Below are 22,068 nucleotides of genomic sequence, written 5' to 3'. Positions count from 1 at the left end.
TGCTTTGGTGAAAGGATGAGTAACATGTGGGATCTTGGATTTGGCTTGTTGGGATTTGAGTTGTCTGGCTAATAGACGTCCTGCCTTGTTGCCTTGCGCATAGTATTTAGATCTCAATCTAAGCAACCCCTTCTCATACTCCCGTAGCAGCAGTGTTCTCAGTTTATCCCTCTCTAGTTTCAATTCTTCTGTTAGTGGGGCGGAAGGTTTTTGTTTATTCATCAACTCTAGTTTAGTGATTTTTTCAATTTGTGTCTTAACTATTAGTTCTCTTCTTTTCTTTTCTTTGGGGTTTATCTTAATAAGCAAGCCACGGATAAAGGCTTTGTGGGCTTGCCATATAATAAAAGGGTCTGCTACTGACCCTTCATTGAAGAGAAAGAATTCTCGCAGTGACCGAGAAATTTCTGCCTGATAATTTAGGAAGTGGTCTAGTGATGTGTTATTTCTCCATACTGGCGCAGTCTGATTTTGTTATTGGTCCTCCAAGGTAATTGTAATGGGGGCATGGTCTGACCCACTAATTAGTCCAATTTCAGACTTCTTGGTGTGGAACCGAGGGGTGTGATCCACTAAAAATAAATCTATGCGGGAGTATGAGCCATGAAGGGAGAGAAAAAAGAGTAATCTCTCTCTTGACTGTGTTGAGCACGCCAAACGTCAATTAGACCCTCAGAGTGGATGAAGGAAGACAAGCCGCTTGTGGAGCGCCTGGAGGGATTAGTGGAATCTAAAGAGGGATCTATGATGGAGTTAAAGTCACCACATAGAATTAGTTTACCCTTTTTGGATTTTTTGGATCTGTCTATTTAATTTATGAAGGAATGACAGTTGGCATTCGTTGGGGGCATAAATGTTGACCAATGTGTACACAATGTTATTGATGGAACAAACCAAAATAACATATCTCCCTCCTTGGTCCACCTTTTGAGAAATGGGAGTAAAAGAGACTGAGTTTCTGAGAGCTTTGAAAACCCCCCTTGCCTTTTTAGAGTGGTGTGCGTGAGTGATTATAGGGAATAGGCGATGTATTACTCTGTTAGCATCACTGCTTAGGAGGTGGGTCTCCTGGATACATAAGATGTCTGCCCCTTGCGTCACTGCCTCCTTCCATAGAAAAAAAATAATTTGAGGACAGTTTAAACTTTAAACCCTTCACATTTAATGACATTATTTTAACCCCCATGGTACATAATAAGATTTATGCTGGGAATAAAATATTGCTTAAGAGAGTTGGTCTGGTGGATACTTGAGTGAATCAACGCAATTAACATAAGAAAACAAAGGTAGGAAGGGCGGAAAGTCCTTTCAATGAAGCAGAAAGTGTAAAGGCTGACCGGTGGTGCAGGAGAGTGAGAGGACCGCACCCATTAAAAGAACATATTAAAGAGAGAAGAACCTCCATAAGTGCAAGTTGTGTGACCCAATAGTTGTCACGCTCCCTGGGGGGGGGGGGGGGGGGAGTGCAGGAGCTTTGAACCTATAATAAAAGGTTAGACAGATTGAACAGGTTCAACAGGGGAGTTATCAATGAGGCTTCCCACACTGTCTCAGGGATTGCGGGTTTCTTCTGTAGGACACTTGTAGGATTGGCGGGAGATGCATAGGGTTCCCTTTTTCTGGGTATGATGGTGGGATTCTCCACTCTTGGAGCAGCTTTTTGCCCTCTTCAAGGGTGCGAACGGCATGAAAGTGTCCATCTTTGGACATTAGTAGCTTCAAGGGAAAACCCCAATAGTACGCTATGTTGGAGTTGCGTAGAGATAATGTGATGGGCAGGAGGGATCTCCTCTGTCTCAAGGTAGATGCCGATAGGTCAATGAACATTTTCACTGACTGAAAAGGTGAAGGTAAAGTACCAGCTTTCCTTGCTGCATACATAATAGCTTCTTTGACATGAAAGAAGTGGATCCTTGCTAGGGTGTCTCTGGGTACATCGGGGCCCAGGTGTTTTGGTTTGGAGACCCTGTGAGCCCTGTCTATAATTAGATCATGTTCTGTCAGTTCTGGCAAAAGCTTGCTGAATAACTTCTTTATGTAGGCAGAAAGGTCTTGGGGTTTTACCAAACTCAGGTATGCCTCTGAGTTTGATGTTATTTCTACGTGAGCGGTCTTCAAGATCAGCCATTTTTCTTTTTATGACTTCTACCTCTTCTGCCATGTCGTTATGAGCGTCTATTACTGCATTTTGGGAGGTAGCAAATTCACCCATTTTTGACTCCACATGTACAGTAGTACCCTGTCTTCCACCTCCTGAATTCTGGCAGACATGGGGTTATTCAAGGATACAATGTCCTTCTGTAGAGAGGTTTTTAGCATCATCAACATCTGTTTTAAAGTTTCCTCTGAGGGTGGTTTATCGAAGGTTGGGAAACTGCTAAATGAATCTGTTTGTGAGCTAGGGTACATACGAGGCTTTGACCTGAGTAATGTCAGAAACGTTCATCCGTGGCTTCTGTTTTTCAGGGCTGGTGAGCGGAGATGCTGCGGGTTGGTCTTGTAGGGCGCCATGATGGAAATCCGCTTCTGGTAGCGGCGGAGGCCTCGTGTCCTCTGGCGTAGGTGGGAGAGAAGGTAGGGTAATCTCTTGAGAAAGAGTCCAAGTTCCCACTGTTGAGCCTTGGAAGGGTTCATTTATTCTTCCCCATGCTGTCAGTGGGTGTTTTAGGAGGATTTGCCGCTGGTTAGGTCGGTCTAGGTGAAGATTCTGCTGTGTAGAATTCGCTGTGGTGCAGGGGCAGATCTCTCACACAGCCATCACTCTCGGGTGCCAAGCAACGCCTCTTCTACCAAGCTTTGATCTCCTCTGCACACCAGGAAACAAGCTCAGGTGCAGCGGTTTAGGGTCCATTCACACGTCCGTAAGTGTTTTTCGGATCCGCAAAACACGGACACCTGCAATGTGCGATCCGCAACATCACAGACACTATAAGGGTCCACTATAAGGGTCCATTCACACAACCGTGTGTGTTTTGCGGATCCGCGGATCTGCAAAACACGGACACCGGCAATGTGGGTTCCACATTTTGCGGAACGCACATCGCCGGCACTAATAGAACATGCCTATTCTTGTCCGCAATTGCGGACAAGAATAGGGCATGTTCTATTTTTTTCGGGAACGGAAATGCGGACCTGGAAGTGTGGGTCTGCACTTCCGGATCGGGGCCGCACGTCATGCGGCCCCATAGAAATAAATGTGGGCTTATAAATGTCATCTGTGGGCTTATTTAGCTAAAAAACTGCTTTTACTAACCTGTCAGTCAAACAAATAAGGTGCCCAAGGGGATGTTAATGGGTGCAAGATTCCTGCCGCACCCACCGCCGTTTGTGCCCAGCGCCGCCTTTCCGGACTTCTGCGCCGCCTCCTAATCCTCTGTGCCGCCTCTCGCTCTCCCTCCCTCCCCCCTCTTTCTGCTGTAAGATCTCGCGCTTGCGCACAGGGCTCTGCCTGATGCGCCCGTGCGGACTTCTCCATTTGGCTTCTTACAGCGAAGTGCGCATGCGCTGGCACTTCGCTCAACCCCTGTATGCGCGAGATCTTACAGGTCCGCAGCTTTGGAAAAAAATAGAACATGTCCTATTCTTATCCGCAATTGCGGACAAGAATAGGCAGTTCTATGTGGGTGCTGGACGGGTGTATTGCGGATCCGCAATACACTACGGACGTCTGAATGGACGCTTACTCAGTTTCTTCTGTATGCTGCACTTCTCTCTTTGTAGTCTGACTCTAGTTTATGCCAGGGAACTTTCCTCCTGGCTCCTGAGGCTTTAAGCTTTGGCCTCCATGGCCAGCAGAGCTAAGGGTGCGCTGGCTGGCGTGGGCACGTCCAGCAGAGACCTGCCCCTGCACACCCTTCCCCTAGCAGGGCATAAGCTAGACTGGTACTAACTAGTCCCCACCCTCCCTGCAGGAAGTGGGACTCGCCCACTTCTCTCCAGAGGGGGGTTAGAATGGAATGGTAAGTTCCATTCTATCTAAGTATAGCTCTGCCATGTTTGCTGCCATCTGCTGGTGAAGCAGGCACATTACATGTGAACATAACAGTTGCATCACAAAATAGGAATGCACATTGTACAGGACCTGGAATAAATGCATAAGATGACATGAGGTTAGACCAATAAAGACAGTAGCAAGGTGCAGAAGTGGTAGCACCACTCTGGGGTGTTACACTGATAAATGGGGTGGAGTCACATGTCTCTCCATCAGAGGTTATTTCAGGACAGGAACAGCGGGGCTTCCTGGGAAAAGACCTGGATGACTGGATGAAAAGTGGGTGGCACTTCACAAGGCAAGAAAAGGGCACAAAAAGTTGCATATTTCCCCCTTACCCACTCTTTTGTACACATTTTATATAAAGTGGTTGTTGACCAAATTAGCTATTTCTTCTGATCTCCTTATAAACATGCACTCATGGCTCTGCCAAATGTGTATATTTAACTCTGCACTTTCTGCAACTGCACTTTGATTGACAGGGCCAAGCAGGCGTGATCACGTTTTCCCTGCCTGGAACTGTCAAAGTGCAGAGGGTGCGGCAGTTGCAGAGAGAGCAGAGCTTCTAGCTGTAATGGTAACGTCCCCGTTGCTCCTAGAGGCTCATTTGCATATATTAAAACTTCATATTTCTCAGCAATGCGGGCACATATGAACATGGGACCGACACAGATGCCTTCAGCTGCCAAGCGCCCATGTAACAGGTCAGCCAGTGTCGGGGACAAATCTGCCGACAGATGCCCTTTAAAAAATGTCAGCTTATGTCTACATCTCATATGCAGAGCTATGCATCTCCATGGTAACAGACTACAAGCAAATTAGGCAGTCATAAAGAGGTGGCAGCACCCAATTTAAGGTTTAATCTTATTGTCTGATTTATGTTTAGAAGATTCAAATGTTTTCACAGTTTTTGTGTGTTTTTCTCCATACAGGGTATGGGGAGCAGGAAAATGTTTGTATAAAGGGGTTGTGCATCTTTGGGGTTTTAGAAGTTGAATTATGGCAACCCCCCTTCGTTATGACTTGTGCATACTAATGTAATTACTGTTGCTCTGCTGCCATCTAGTTGTGGAACTTTTTAATCACATACTGAGCAAAGAAGAATCCTGGAATGATGTCACTTCGTGGAATGGAACGTGTACCTTTATTGTGGATGAGATACAATAACAAAAGCAAGAAAGAGACTGCCTCCGTTAATAGCATTCCTGTTTGAGCTATCAGTTTGAACCTATACATACCACCTGTGTAAAGAGTCTATTACTACGACATCCATACCGCCTAAAAAAAGTTCTCCAGTAGAGTCTTCAGTTCTTTTATACTCCAGTGTGGCTTCTCTCTCTCTCTCTGAACCTTGTGTGGACAGGTCTCCTGAGCAGACCTGCAAATAAAGACAAATTCATCATTTTTCGACATAACCCCCTTAGTCACTGCATTTTTGACTGCAATGCAAAAAAAAACAATAGCTGCCCCACTTGCGATTTGCAGGAAAGAAAAGCAACGTACAGTTATTTGTCTTTTGTGGTCTGGGGTGTGTCTGGTGCCGATATTTATCAAAGACTTTGTGCACGGTATGGAAAACGTGTTCTGTCGCAAAGAAGTGTGAATGCATGGATAGAAAAGTTCAAGGAAGGTCGTATAAATGTCAGCCATGAAGAAGGAACTGGACGCACGTCCACGTCCTTGATTGAGCGTACATGTGGACTGATTCTGTTGGATGAACAAGTGGCAGTGGATTATGTGGCAAAGAAGCTCTATGAGGACGAAGACAGTGGTGCATTCATGGCTCTCAGCTAGGCCTCAAATATTTTTAATGTGGGAATACGAAATCTTGTTGACAGAGGGACAAAGTGTATTGAAAAGCAGGGAAAATATGATGAAAAATGATGTATCTGCCTTTTATGAAAATTGATAAAAATTTTAATTAAAATGTAATTTAATTCTATAGTCAGAGTGCAGATAATTTTTGACTCAAACTTGTACATTTGGTAGGCTAGTAAGAAGTAGTGGAGAGATGAAAGTGATTATGGCCGCAGGATCAGGGTTAGTGTGTTGTGTTAGGCTACTTTCACACTAGCTTTCGGGGCTCCGCTTGTGAGCTCCGTTTGAAGGGGCTCACAAGCGGCCCCGAACGCATCCGTCCAGCCCTAATGCATTCTCAGTGGAGGCGGATCCACTGAGAATGCATCCGCCTGCCAGCGTTCAGCCTCCGCTCCGCTCAGCGAGCGGACACCCGAACGCTGCTTGCAGCGTTCGGGTGTCCGCCTGGCCGTGCGGAGGCAAGCAGATCCGTCCAGACTTACAATGGAAGTCAATGGGGATGGATCCGCTTGAAGATGACACCATATGGCTCAATCTTCAAACGGATCCGTCCCCCATTGACTTTCAATGTAAAGTCTGGACGGATCCGTTCAGGCTACTTTCAGACTTAGAAATTTTTCTAAGTTATAATGCAGACGGATCCGTTCTGAACGGATACAAACATCTGCATTATAGGAGCGGATCCGTCTGATGAAACATCAGACGGATCCGCTCCGAACGCTAGTGTGAAAGTAGCCTTAGCATGGAAACATGTAAGTCTGCGTAGGAGCTATAAACGCAAGATAGGACATTTTTTTTTTTTATATTTTAGATGTACTGAAGCAGAGGAAAATGGATGTGAAGGTAGACTTGGTCACTAAGGATAGCCATGGAAAAGAATTAAAGAATCAAACTGTTCAGAAGATATAAAATGGAATACCCCTTGAAGGTTTTGAGGTAAGTTGGATGTAATAAATATCTGAATGGAAACAATAGATCATTAGATAGTAGCTCAGTGTCATGGTGCGGTCCACCGTGACGTGGTTTGCCGTGCAGGCTGGCTGCACGCCTTTTGCGTACTGGCTGCGGTGTTCCGTGTAGGCTGGTTGCTTTTGGCTGCGTACTGGCTGCGGTATCTAGTGTGAACCTGCCCGTGCGTGTGTGTACCCCCTTTGGCTGTATCGTCTCCCTGTGGGTATGTCAGGTTGGTTGTGCTCTTGCGTACTGGCGGTGTTCCATGCATGCTGCTTGCTAGGGGCAACGTCCTGTATCGCAGCTTGGTATGCTGTGGTTTCTGGTTACCCATGACCTGATTTGGTATCTCCCTGTTTGGTTCTGATGGGGTTAACCTCCCCTGGTCGGTTCCTGGGTGTGTCCTTTCAGGTGCGCTCGTTAGGCTGCTATTTCTGCCTTGGAGCGTGGAGTGTTGGGGTCAGTCTGTTCTGTCTTATGGGTGTTTCACCCTTCTGCTCTGTGTAGTTTGTCTACGTTTGTCTTGCCAGGTTTTGCCCTTTGCTGCTGACCCAAGGGGTCCTACCATCTTCACCTATGTGTGTTCCGCCTGGTTCTGTATTGTTGTCTTCTGGCCCTGTACCTTGCCTTGTACTGTCCTGTATCTGTATAGCCTAGCAGAGCTTATATACGTCTGATCTATGTTCCTGTTATTGTCTGTCTAGCAGTCCTTACTGCTTCTGGTGTTCCGTTCATGTCTGTCCATGTCCGCCTTCGGAAGAGGGTTCCTGTGTTCCCCGGAGGGGGAATGCCCATTCTGTCTCTGTGCAGCTCTTCCTGGGGTCGCCTTGCTTCTTTTGATTGGGGCGCAGGTAACTGCTTCTGCCTCTGTTCCGTTCTTCCTGCCTGTCTGTGGTCTCAATGTACTGTCGGTACCTTGTCTGGTATCTCCTTGCCGCCTGATCCTGCTGCCACTGACTCGGTTTATGCTCTGGAGTAGCCCCTGGCAACTACTCTAATGGCTCAAGCCTATGCTCACCATCTGAGGCTCTAGTGAAGACCAGGTAGCTTCTTAGTTACGTCCCTGTCTAGAGTATTGCTAGCCAGTGGGTTCACAGCCACTGATCCGTTTCAGTACATTGAGGTCTTCTGTTGTCATTGTCACGTGTCTGGGTTCCTTTGTAATAGTTATGTGTTCCATGGTCCTTGGCCTGTTTTCCTTGTATCCTGCTTGCCTGACGTCTCGGAGATCCCCCCTTTGGACATCCGACACGTGACAGTCAGTAGTGGAAGTCTGAAGAGAAACACTTTTTATAAAAATGTTGTCATGGGTAACCAAAGGGTAAACTGCCACCTAAGTAACAAATCTTACAGAGAAGGTTCAGTACGAAGACTCTGTCCGGGACAAATTGTTAGAATACATTTCATTTTTACCAGAGTCCAACCCAGACTTCTGGAACATCAATGTCACACTTGTTCTTCAAATGAAGGAGAAGCCGTCAGGTTTGTCTGCGGCTGTCAGCTCAGCCTGTACAGTGCTATAGACAGCTTTATGATTTTTGCTGATTCACAAGATTAAGTTTTTCTGACTTCTCCATCTTCTTGTGTGTTTCCCAATTACATCTGCCATATAATTTGATCTGTGCGTTCATTTTCACACCTTCCTGATAGATGTCTGCCTAAATTATTTAAGAATTTGCTAAAGTCTGCAGAGGTAGCAATAGGGAAAGTCATAGATGCAATCACATTTTCAACACTCTGTACTATTTTACATTGCCAGCAGTTTTTTATATGTATTAGATTTATAAACGGCGTAGACTTAATGGGACCACACATAATATTAAATGGACATTGGCCTGATGAATCGCCATTATCCTATGTCCACTTTAACAACCATTTTTTTGTTCCAGTGCGTGCAAAATAAAAAGTGAAGCAATTTTGCTAATAATCTTCATGAAAAGACTTCTGCCATGTTTTGTATCCTGTATGTAGATGTGTCTCCATGGTAACAGACTACAAATAAACTCTGTGTAGTCTGATCCTGTAGTCACACTATTATACATCAATCACGATACAATTATGAGAAAAATAAAGGGGGAGATTTATCAAACTGGTGTAAAGTAGAACTGGCTTAGTTGCCCATAGCAACCGATCAGATTCCACCTTTCATTTTCATTTCCCAGCTGTGAAAAATGAAAGGTGGAATCTGGTTGCTAGGGGCAACAAAGCCAGTTCTACTTTACACCAGTTTGATAAATCTTCCCTAAATGCACATCTATACCCACTGGCACACAAATGTGGTCTAAGTCTGGCTGATTTTCATCTCCACAAAAAAGTATAGAACTGTACTATCGCATAGTAGTCTATAGGCTAAAATATGCCAAATCGGTGCTCTCTTGGAATACATTGCTATATAGAGTTTTTTCATAATGTAAGTCAATGAAGTGATAGAAACATACTCCATAAGGGCTCATGCATACGACTGTGTGCTTGCCGGGCCCACAATGCACAGGCACCGACCGACCGGTGGGGCAGCCATATGCGGATCGTGGACCCATTAACTTGAATGGGGTCCGCGATCTGCATCCGACGGTCCGCACCACAAAAAAGTAGTGCATGCACTACTTTTTTTGTGGTGCGGAGGCACGGCCAGAAACACCATGGAAACACTCCGTAGTGCTTCTGTGGGGTTCCGATCCGTGCTTCCGCACCGCATCTCCGGGTTTGCGGACCCATTCAAGTGAATGTGTCCACATCCGTGCTGTGGGGTGCACACGGCGGGTGCCCTGTGTATTACGGGGCAACGGCCGTGTGCATGAGCCCTAAGACATATTTTTGCAAATCTTCTGGTCCATACATGGACCTTTTAACTCCTTCCTCCCCCTGCTACATTGTTGTGAGGAAGTGGACACACCTTCAGCAGCATCACCAGTGGGAGATATATGTGACTGACACCCAGCATCCTCACTGCCGTTGCTGCGATTGGAGTTATCTAATTTTAACCCCCTTAGATGTCATGTCAATAGTAACCAGGACACCTAAGGGTGTAAACAAGGCAAGGACTCCCAGCATCTTAATTTTTATGAGTGCCCACGGGTTTCTATGGTAGCCATGAGCCTTCCTAAGGCCACCAGGTCTGCCTACATTGACAGGTAGGAAGTAATTCACTGGAAAAGAGTACTCCAATACATCATAGAAAAAAAAGAACAATTGTGATGTTATATGTCATCCAAACATTTTAAATGGAAAATAAAACTCATCACGCAAAAAAACAAGTGTACATATTGTTGTCAGAGTGTACAGTAGTCCTTGAAGTGTATTAATTGTCAAACACATACCATATATACGATGTTAAAGGAGCCTTAGCCTCTTTGTTACAATGAACAGTTTTTGGTTTGATGTTTTTTTTTTTTGCCAAGAGTCAGCTCCACATTTAAAGGGTTATCCTATATCTTAAAGAGCGGAAGCAAGACTCTGAAGCTGAATAAACTCACTAAGATTATTACACAGCGCCACCTTGTGCCAGCAATTGGTATAACCGAACATTTGAAAAATGTTTTATAGGAAAATTTACTTCCAACAAATACTTCTTTCAACTAACTATATTTATCTCATGATTAAGCGTAACTTATTGTTATTGTACTTAACAGGGGCGTAATTAGAAAAGGTTGGGCCCTACGGACCCACACCCCATCCCCTCCCGAGTGCCATGCAGTGACACCTGCTGGGATTAGTAGACGAGGACAGGCCAGGGGATGACCCTTAATCCATGCGCTCTTCTACTCAGTCCAGCAGGCAGGGACAGTGGGTGACGATACAACACACAGAAAGGAAACCATCATCTGTAAAACAGCATCAGCCAAATTAAACTAGAAATCTACAACACAAATCATTGCTTTACTCACCAAACCTGGCACCTACTTGTGATAGTTAACGCCTTTCTTCGCTGCCTCCAAGAGCTTGCTACTGGACATTATAGGGAGGAGGTATAAGAGAAGCGTTAACTACAGTTCCCAGCATGTCAAGGCTATTATATAACTTCAGAGGATGAAACAGGAGAAGGTATGAGAGGAGAGAACTACAACTCCCAGCATGTCCAGTCTGTTATTATGTGATATCAGAAGACATTACAGGAGGGAGAGTTATAAGAGGATGGAATTACAACTCCCAGCATTACAACTCCCAGGAGGAGGCATAAGAGGAGACAACTTGTCACCGCCAGTTCTGTGAGAAGGTCTGATAGACGTTCTTCTCTACCTCTTGCATGACGTTCTTTGTTTTGGTTTCACCTTGTCATCTCCTTTCCTTCTGCCAGGTGTCACTTATTTAGACTAATCGTCTTCCTTTATATTCACTCCCATACTGCCTCACTTTGTGGTTTATACTAGTTCCTGGATGAAGTGTTCACTGCTGGAGGCTGCTGCTGCTGTTTGCTCAGATAAGTATTTTCCTTTATTGTGTTTCCTTGCTGGCTTGATTCTAGGTGACCCTGACTCCGTCCGTATTAAGTGCAGGGAGCCGGTGGTCGTGTCCCCTCATTATTATAGGGTTTTCAGGTGTCACACCGTCTACCATTGAGACCCTTGCATGTGCATAGCAGTCAGGGAGAGCTCTTAGGGTTTTAAAGGGCTCACCTATATGCTCCTTAGTTTGGGATCAAGCCAGTCAGTCGTTTATTTATAAGTTCCAACTATCTGCAACTTCACCCGTGACACAACTTCAACCCCCGCTTTTCCCTGGCTCTTACATTAGATCCATGCTTCTCCACTTTCTTCTGCTCCACACAAAGCTTGGTCCCCTCGTGTCACATGACATCATCACAGGTCCTTCACCTTTTTGCCTCTACACTGCTGAGCTCCGCCCCCTCTGCATTGATCACATAATCATGGTGATGTCATCACAGGTTCTTCAGCTCTTGCTAATGGCTAATAGATAGATAGATAGGAAAAAAGCCACAGCACATCCATTTTTCAGTGAAAAAAGTGTAGTGTCCTTTATTCACCCATATAGCGACATTTCAGTTCTTGCTTGAAATGTCGCTATATGGGTGAATAAAGGACACTACACTTGATAATGGATGTGCTGCGTTTTTTTTTCCTTTTCTATGGCTTGATGTTTGGTCACATTCAACATTGATGGAGTTGCCTTGATTTCTATTTCTATAGATAGACATATACAGTGCTTTGAAAAAGTATTCATACCCCTTGAACTTTTCCACATTTTTTCACGTTACACCCACAAACCTAAATGTATTTTATTGGGGTTTTATGTGATAGACCAACACAAAGTAGCAAGTATGTGTGAAGTGACAGAACGCACTGACTAGAAAACCCAGAATTTTACTGGTCAAGAAAACACAGCATGCTATGCTATTCTGTCCCATATTTTTACAGAATCTGCAATGGAGGCTCCTGATGGATCCTTTAATTGAGATGTGGGTAATAACTAACATGGACTTCTGTGCATGTAATCAGTCCCCCCATCACTCAGAGCATACTTGCCCTCTGTCTGTGTTTTTTGGGGCATTTTATTGACACCACAACCCAGGCATTTACCAGCTTCCAGGTCACACCATCAGATTAGTTGCTCACACAGACATCAGTAACGTCTCCATGTTACACTTTCATCCTGTCCATTCTGGATCTTTAGTGTAAAATCTGCTGTCCGCTTCTCTAGTTGTTCCTGTTACACACTGTAGTAATGGTGACTAATCACTAGAGAGAGAGCGATCTCATAGATTTCTGACAGATGGATAAAGTTTCCATCAGAAAAGACATTTTCTCTCACTGACTGTCCATCGCCTACTATTAGTTTTACAGAACAAACCAGTATGACAAACCAGCACAAACTGGGCTTCTGCATAGGGCTGCTTGCTTTAGAGACCGATGTATTTTTACTGGCTCTGTGGTTCTTTGATTCTTTACAAGAGCTCATTCATTACAGCTCTTCTCAAATGAGGTTGATGCTGAATTTTATATTAAAGGGTTTGTGAAGTGGCTTAATATTGATGACCTATTCCAGCATCCTGCTCCAAGAGTCACCGTATACTGCAAATTGCAAAGGGTTAACAAAATTCTTTAATACCTAATACCTGCATATGTATGCATGTGCACATAGTAACAGCAGGCCATATTCATAGCCACCACTAGATGGGGCTAGTGTCACCCTCTATATAAATAGAGGAGCTAGAGGACCTTTCATCAGAATCAAGTATGTAAACTGAATATACAGACGTGTAGAGCGGCGCCCGGGGATCCCCCTGCACTTACTATTATCCCCGGGCGCCGCTCCTGGCTAAGAGCTGAGCGCTGCGATTGGCCAGCGCTACAGCATAGGAGAAAGAGACGCCGGCAGGCTCAACTGGGTGGAGCCTAACTATGACTATACCGGAGGCTATAACCGGAGAACGGAGCGGCGCCCGGGGATAATAGTAAGTGCAGGGGGATCCCCGGGTGCCGCTCTACACGTCTGTATATTCAGTTTACATACTTGATTCTGATGAAAGGTCCTCTTTAAGTCTAGTTTAGCCTAGCTAGGGCTAGGAGAAGGAAGCACATGTATGGAGCTACACTCAAGCTCATCCTGGACCCGGAACCACACAGGACAAGGCAGGAAAAAATACAAAAAGCAGACCAGATGAAAGGAGAGGTTTAGACTGTCTCAAAAGGACTTATTGACTCTATTGCACCGGTGTTCAGGAGAAACCTCTAGTGCTTGAATACACCAAAGCACAGTTTGGCCCGCGCCGTTCAGTATTCGGCGCAGGCGCAGTGAGGAAGCTAGCAGCCGGCGAGCGCCCTTCACTCACTGCGCCTGCGCCGAATACTGAACGGCGCGAGATTTTTACTGCTGATAGGGCCAGAGGTAGGAGACCAACTATGCCTGCCCCAGTCAATCTAGTGTAGCAGGGCGTGGCCAGAGGTGGGAGAACGGAGCCTCTAGGAGCAGGGGCAACGCTAATGTCAGCCAGCTTAATATCCATTTTTCAGGTGACCGAAACCCTTTAAGAAGGTCAACAAGGACAGCGACACATGGATTCTGACGCAGTAGTAGTCCCTCCATATAAAGACTAAAGGGAGTCTGCCACTAGTTTTATATTATGCTAATGGAGGGGCAGCATAAACTGGTGACACATATCCTTAGAACAACTCTGGAGCACTCATTGGATTTGGCCCAGCTGTTTTACAAATATCTGTATTGAACAGCTTATGCTTTAGTCGAGCACAGCACGTGCTGGTGAGTCCTCATGGTCATGAGCTCCTGGCTCTCTTCCTGGCCTGCCGCTGATTGTAATTAGGGATGAGCGAAGTCGATTACCATAAAACTTTGTTCCAATACTGTACGGAGCAGGAGCTCTGTACAGTATTAGAATGTATTGGCTTCAATGAGCCGAAGTTATTGCTTCACGAAGTCTCGTAAACTTTGGGTAATAAATTCGTAAATTAATTTGTACTGTAAAAAACTATTTCCCGAACCGGGTTCGGTTCCAAGTGGTACTATACGAACAAAGCTGTCAATCAGCAGCAGGAGGGTCGGGAGAGCTGTGTATTGAACAGATCCAGCTCTCGGCTCACACTGGATCTGCTCAATACAGATTTAAGCAATTGAATAAATTAAAGAAAGTGACCCATCATTTTGCTCAGGGGTCTATCACCAGTTTAAACTGACTGATTCCCTTTAAATATAAGTTCCCATTTGGTATGGCCTGGTACTTCTGGTATCAACCCATTACCTACACATGGCCCTACCTTACTAATATCACTATTTTCCAGAATAAATGGCCTTTAAAAAGAGCTAAAACCCGACTTTGGCACTGGTCATACAATCCTGTCCCTAGAAATCTGACACAACCTAATTCTCTGAGACACAAGGGTTAAAGTGTCCTATAGAAATAACAGAAGATCATTTCAAATGGATTTCCACTTTCAGATGGTTGTCTTGCAGCCAGCCCCTGAGCCCCCCGGTGCAGAGGATGGCAGTGGTAGTGGTCCTCATGAGGTGTTTTGTCATGGTGTACTTCCTCAGGCCGTTGCTCCCTTGGCTTTGGTGCAGTGGAAAGGTAGTTTGAAGAATCAGACCAGAAGTAGTATAAAAGTATGTCTTTACTTAGTGCAAAATAGAAATTGTGGCACATCCAGCAGTATGGAAACAAAGTGCGGTTTCTGGCACTTGTGGAGATACATGGCCACTATGTAATTCAGGCTTGAAGTTAGTATGGCCTGGTGACTGTTCTAGGTGATGGGTGTCTGACCTTTTTCCCTCACTGGCAGCAAGGTCTGTAAAACTATGGTTTTGGTGATCACTCTGCTGTCTAGGTACACTGAAGCTTTTTGGAAGCAGCATTCTTGATTCTGGCAATCTCCTTAGAGTAATCACCTCACAGGAGAACTGGATACAGTCCCTTGGAGTAGGAGCTCAAGCATATGCTTCCTTCCTCCACACTCTCTACTCTGGAACTCCCCCTCCTGGCAGGAAGCAGGACCAGCCCACTCCAACCAAGAGGGGAGGAACAGAGTGGTTACCTCTTCCTGCTGGAATGCTGGGCAGAACATAGCATGAAATTACATATATACATATAAAGCTATTGAAAATACGCCCAGGTCTGGGGTACTGCAGTCTCAACACAGAGATGTATACCTCCCAACTTTTGAAAATCAGAAAGACGGACAAGCATTTTTTTAAATACTAAATCACTCTTTTAACTCCACCCTGTCCATATCTATACACGCCAAATCCCGCCCAGTCCCCTTAGTGTCCCCACACAGAAGTTATATCTACATTGTGTCCCTTCCCAGTAGTTATGCCCACATTGTGCTCCCTCACAGTTATTATGCCCACACTGTGCCCCTGCACAGTAGTTAGGCCTGCATTGTGCACCCTCACTGTAGTTATGCCGACATTGTGCTCCCTCACTGTAGTTATGCCCACATTGTGCACCCTCACTGTAGTTATGCCCATATTGTATTCCCACACAGTAGTTACACCCAGTGTACCCCCTCACAGTAGTATATGACCACATTGTGCCCCCTCACAGTAATGCCCATATTTACCCTTCACAGTAGTAATATCCAAATTATGCCCCCACACAGTAATTTTCCTCACATTGTGCGCCCTCATAGTATTTATGCCCACTTTGTGCCCTCACACAGTAGTTATGCTCATATTGTGCCCCCTCACAATAGTTATGCCCACTTTGTGCCCCTTGACAGTAGTTATGCCCATATTGTGTCCCCTCACAGTAGTTACGCCCACAGTGTACCCCTCACAGTAGTTATACCCAATTGTGCCCCCTTACAGTAATGCCCACATTCTACCCTTCACAGTAGTAATGTCCAAATTGTGCCCCCACACAGTAATTTTGCTCACATTGTTCCCCATCACAGTAGTCATGCCCACATTGTACATCTCATAGTAGTTATGCCCACTTTGTGCCCCTTCACAGTAGTTATGCTGATATTGTGCCCACTCACAATAGTTATGCCCACTTTGTGCCTCTTGACAGTAGTTATGCCCATATTGTGACCCCTCACAGTAGTTACGCCCACAATGTACCCCCTCACAGTAGTTATGCTCAATTGTGCCCCCTCACAGTAATGCCCACATTCTACCCTTCACAGTAGTAATGTCCAAAATGTGCCCCCCACACAGTAATTTTCCTCACATTGTGTCCCCTCATAGTATTTATGCCCACTTTGTGCCCCCACACAGTAGTTATGCTCATATTGTGCCCCCTCACAATAGTTATGCCCACTTTGTGCCCCTTGACAGTAGTTATGCCCATATTGTGTCCCCTCACAGTAGTTATGCCCACAGTGTACCCCCTCACAGTAGTTTTGCCCAATTGTTCCCTCTCACAGTAATGCCCACATTCTACCCTTCACAGTAGTAATGTCCAAATTGTGCCCCCACACAGTAATTTTTCTCACATTGTGCGCCATCACAGTAGTCATGCTCACATTGTACTGCTCATAGTAGTTATGCCCACTTTGTGCCCCTTCACAGTAGTTATGCCCACATTGCACCCCCTCATAGTAGTTATGCCCACATTTGTCCCCTTACTTTAGTTATACCCACACTGTGCCCCCTCAAAGTAGTACTTCCCACATTTTACCCCTCATAGTAGTTATGCCCACTTTGTGTCCCCTCACAGTAATTATGCCCACATTGTGCACCCTCACAGTAGTAATGCCCACATTGTGACCACACACCGTAGTTATGCCCACATTGTGCACCCTCACAGTAGTAATATCCACATTGTGACCCCACACAGTAGTTATGCCCACATTGTGCTCCTTCATGGTAATTATGTCCACATTGTGCCCCCTCACAGTCGTTATGCACACATTGTGCCCCCTTACATTAGTTATGCCCGCATTATTCACCCTCACAGTAGTAATGCCCACATTCTGCCCTCACACAGTAGTTATGCCCTTGTCTGGGGTACTGCAGTCTCACCACAGACAGTTATGTATACCTCTCAACTTTTTAAAATCACAAAGAGGGACAATAGCTAATTTTTAAATACTAAGCCACGCCTCTAACTTCACCCAATGCATATCTATGATCACCTAATCCCACCCAGTGCCCCCACACAGATGTTATATCTACATTGTGCCCACTTTGTGCCCCCACACAGTAGTTATGCTCATATTGTGCCCCCTCACAATAGTTATGCCCACTTTGTGCCCCTTCACAGTAGTTTTGCCCATATTGTGTCCCCTCACAGTAGTTATATCCACAGTGTACCCCCTCACAGTAGTTATGCCCACATTGTGCCCCCTCACAGTAATGCCCAAATTCTACCCTTAACAGTAGTAATGTCCAAATTGTGCCCCCACACAGTAATTTTGCTCACATTGTGCCCCCTCATAGTAGTTATATCCACATTGTGCCCCTGCACAGTAATGCCCACATTCTACCCTTCACAGTAGTAATGTCTAAATTGTGCTCCACACAGTAATTTTGCTCACATTGTGCCCCAGCACAGTAGTCATGCCCACATTGTACCGCTCATATTAGTTATGCCCACTTTGTGCCCCTTCACAGTAGTTATGCCCACATTGCGCCCCCTCACAGTAGTTATGCCCATATTTGTCCCCTCACTTTAGTTATACCCACACTGTGCCCCCTCAAAGTAGTGCTTCCCACATTTTACCCCTCACAGTAGTTATGCCCACTTTGTGCCCCCTCATAGTAATTATTCCCACATTGTGCACCCTCACAGTAGTAATGCCCACATTGTGACCCCACACAGTAGTAATGCCCACATTGTGCTCCTTCACGGTAATTATGTCCACATTGTGCCACCTCACAGTAGTAATGCCCACATTGTGACCCCACACAGTAGTTATGCACACATTGTGCGGCCTTACAGTAGTTATGCCCACATTCTGCCCTCATACAGTAGTTATGCCCTTGTCTGGGGTACTGCAGTCTCACCACAGACAGTTATGTATACCTCTCAACTTTTTAAAATCACAAAAAGGGACAATAGCAAATTTTTTAATACTAAGCCACACCTCTAACTTCACCCAATGCATATCTATGATCACCCAATCCCACCCAGTGCCACCACACAGATTTCATATCTACATTGTGCCCCCCGCACAGTAGTTATGCCCACATTGTTCCCCTTAACAGTAGCAATGCACACATTGTGCCCCTCACAGTAGTAATGCCCACATTGTGCCTCATACAGTATTTATGCCCACATAATTCTTGAGACACCAGGATAAATCCACCAAAGCTACACAGTGGAGCTGCTTGGCACCCCTCTTGGTGGGCTGTGTATGTTGAGAAGTAGAGAGTGTTACGGCAGTGGGTATAGAACCACTGTGTTAATCCTGGCAGCTCCCTGGTATTCAGCCTATAACCCCTATATAAGGATCTGGACTTCACTGCAGGTGAGCCACCAGCCTGCTACCTCCTGGAGTACTCTCTGTGTGGTTAACAGGTGACCCAGAGGGGTCAGAGATACAGCTGCAGGGCACTAGGGGTCAGGAAGAATCATAGTCAGGAGCAGGTCAGAGCTGGTGGAGTACATTCAATACAGGAATGGGTCCAAGATCAGGGCGGACAGCTAGGGTCAATACAGTAAAACAGAAACAGGTCAGGCAGTGGAGGATTACTCCAATGGGGATCCGCTGATGAAGTAGAGAATCCAGCAATGCCGGATCCATGAGATCTAGCAGGCTGCTCTGTGAACGAGGCCTGACAGTCTTTGTACAAGCTTTAAGGCAAACTTGAACTTACAGAATGCCCTGAAGGTATGCGGTGCAAAAGATTATTTGGGGGGTTATAATTTCCAACCAAATGGGAGGACAATAAAAACTATACCTTGTCCTGAAAAAACAAGCCTATACACCTTGAAAAAAAAATTTTTAAAAACATATGGCTCTCAGAATATGGTGACGCAAAAGTTGTAAAACACAAAAAACTATATACAGTACTGTGCAAAAGTATTGAAAAAAATGGTACAAAGTAAGAATGCTTTTAAAAATAGTAACAATAATGGTTTAAATGTAAATCTATTCTACAGCAGGACAACGATCCCAAACATACAGCCAATGTCATTAAGAAATATCTTCAGCGTAAAGAAGAACAAGGAGAGCCCTGGAAGTGATGATATAGCCTCCACGTTGAGATCAGGGCTATGTGGAGGCCATATCATCACTTCCAGGACTCTCCTTGTTCTTCTTTACGCTGAAGATATTTCTTAATGACATTGGCTGTATGTTTGGGGTCTGTCTGGGATATAGACAGAAGAATTTGAGCAACTCTACCTCCACAGATCTACATATGGTTAGTTCTCCAGGATGTTTGGAACAACCCCCTACTGTGTTCCTTCGTAAACGGTGTGCAAGTGTACCTAGAAGAATTCATTCCATTTTGAAGGCAAAGGGTGGTCACACCAAATATTGATTGAATTTGTATTTCTCTTTTGTTCATCATTTTGCATTTTGTATTTTTGAAAGCAGTCTTATTTTGCAGCATTGTTCAGCATTTTTTCATTTATCTCAGATTTAAAGTATGTGATGACATATCCTCCACTGAAATAAAGAACAACAATCTCAGACCACCCTTATAATGGACTGTAAACAGTTCATTTAATTCTTTTAAAGGAGTTTTCCAATACTTTAATACTGATCAGTCCTTAGGGACAGGCCGAGGTCGGAGCAGGCAGAGTACGCGCTATACGGTAAACGGTCAAGAGCCATACAGAGGTCAGGCACAAGTCTTGCCAGGCAGTGGAGAGTCAGAATCCAGTAAACAGACAGAAAGTCGGTACTTGAGCGGACAACAGAAAAGAAACCTTTGCACGTTTCTAGCATTCAAGAACCCCTATTTCTGAGGCACCCTCCCAAAGATGAATGTCCTTTAAGTACTCCAGGATGACCAGCCACTGGCTGGTAAGATTAGGGTGAATCCACACTATCTCTTTAGGAGCTGGAGGGAGCACACATACACCCTATGGGCAGAGGGGGAGAGGCCTTGAAAGTAAGCAGGCCACAGTCTGCATAGAGGAACAAAGCAAGCCCAGTGGCCGGGCCCTTTAGAAGCAGACAGCGGGAGGCGGGTCCGGGCCTCTAGGAAAGGCGAGCAGAGCAGCAGCTGCCGCTCGAGCACATACATTATACCTTTACAGAAGAAATAATGACAAAGTTAATGCCAAGGGCATATAAGTAATTAACTGTACCAAGTCCAAACAGAGTCCAATAGGCAAAAAGCAGAAACACCAGGCCAGAAAAGATATAGTAAATGTAGTAAACATGGTAATAACTAGAATCCCAATAGACAACCTCCAAAGTAGGATTTATAGCACAGTGAATTGACCAAGGAAAAAAAAAACACCTATATTGGAGATGGTCTTTGTTTCTAGTACACAGGCGCTTGCACTATTGGTTTCTAACGCTGCGGTATCGCCACCGCTGCTAATCAAAAGTAACACCTTTAATCTCTATTCAGGTACTGCGCGATGCACTCCCTATGCACCTTCACTATCTGTCAGTGCCCAAGGACACACAGTATACTGTAACTAAACACCCTCAGATTGGTGATTACCTGTTTCTGAGTCTTTGTCTGTTCGGCTGTGGTCCTCCTAGTTACTTTGGTCCTCCTAGTCACCCAGAGTTCTTACTGTGACATCACACGGCGCTCCCTGTGAGCGCGAGTAAGCAAACTGAGCTGTGCCACCGGCCGGGGCAAGCTCAATATCAGCTAAATCAATAGGATCCAGCCTCCCGAATTCCCTTCAGTCTTGATGTGAGAGCAAAAGAAAAAGAAGACACAGGATATACAGCCGAACAGACAAAGACTCAGAAACGGGTAATCACCAATCTGAGGGTGTTTAGTTACTGTATACTGTGTGTCCTTGGGCACTGACAGATAGTGAAGGTGCATAGGGAGTGCATCGCGCAGTATCTGAATAGAGATGATATATATTGGAGATGGACAGGACAGCTAGAGGGGTTATGAAGGAGGACTCTGTGAATCCTTAAAGGGGTTCTGAAGTTTTTTTAAACTGATTATCTATCCTCTGGATTGATCATCAGCATCTGATCGGCGGGGGTCCGACACCCGGGACTCCTGCCGATCAGCTGTTTGAGAAGGCAGCGGCGCTGGCAGTAGTGCAGTGGCATTCTCGCTGTTTACCGCAGGCCCAGTGACGTCACGACTAGAATAAATGGCCTGGGAGGGGTAAGCTCCATTCAAGTGAACAGAGCTTAGCCCCGCCCAGGCCATTGATACTAGTCGTGACGTCACTGGGCCAGCGGTAAACAGCGAGAAGGCCGCGGCGCTACTGCCAGCGCCACTGCCTTCTCAAACAGCTGATTGGCAGGGGTCCCGGGTGTCGGACCCCCGCAGATCAGATGCTGGTGATCTTACCAGAGGATAGATCATCAGTTTAAAAAAAACTGCAGAACCCCTTTAAACCAATTTACTAATAAATTTGAAGGATTTGTATCAGCAGACAGAACTCAATAGCTAACAGGGAGAGTGGCATAGGCATAGGCATACTAAGGCTACATGCAAATGACCGTATGTATCTTTCTGTAACCCATGGATCCACAAAATACCACTTCTGCACATCCCCAATGCACATGCCTTCTTGTAGAAATGCCTATTCTTATCTGGAAAATAGACAAGAATAGGACATGTTCTATAATTTGTGGTATGGCTGCAGAGATGCAGACAGCACACTGATGACATCCGCATGCGGTCCCCATTTTTGCAGCCCCATAGGAATAAATGGGTCCGCGTGTGAGCTGAAAAAAATGCCGTTCAGACACAGCCCAAAAATACATGTGTCATGTGCATGAGGCCCTAGA

The sequence above is a fragment of the Bufo bufo genome, chromosome 7, assembly GCF_905171765.1.
Source record: "Bufo bufo chromosome 7, aBufBuf1.1, whole genome shotgun sequence".
Taxonomy (NCBI): Eukaryota; Metazoa; Chordata; class Amphibia; order Anura; family Bufonidae; genus Bufo; species Bufo bufo.
Note: the sequence above shows the minus strand (reverse complement) of the source record.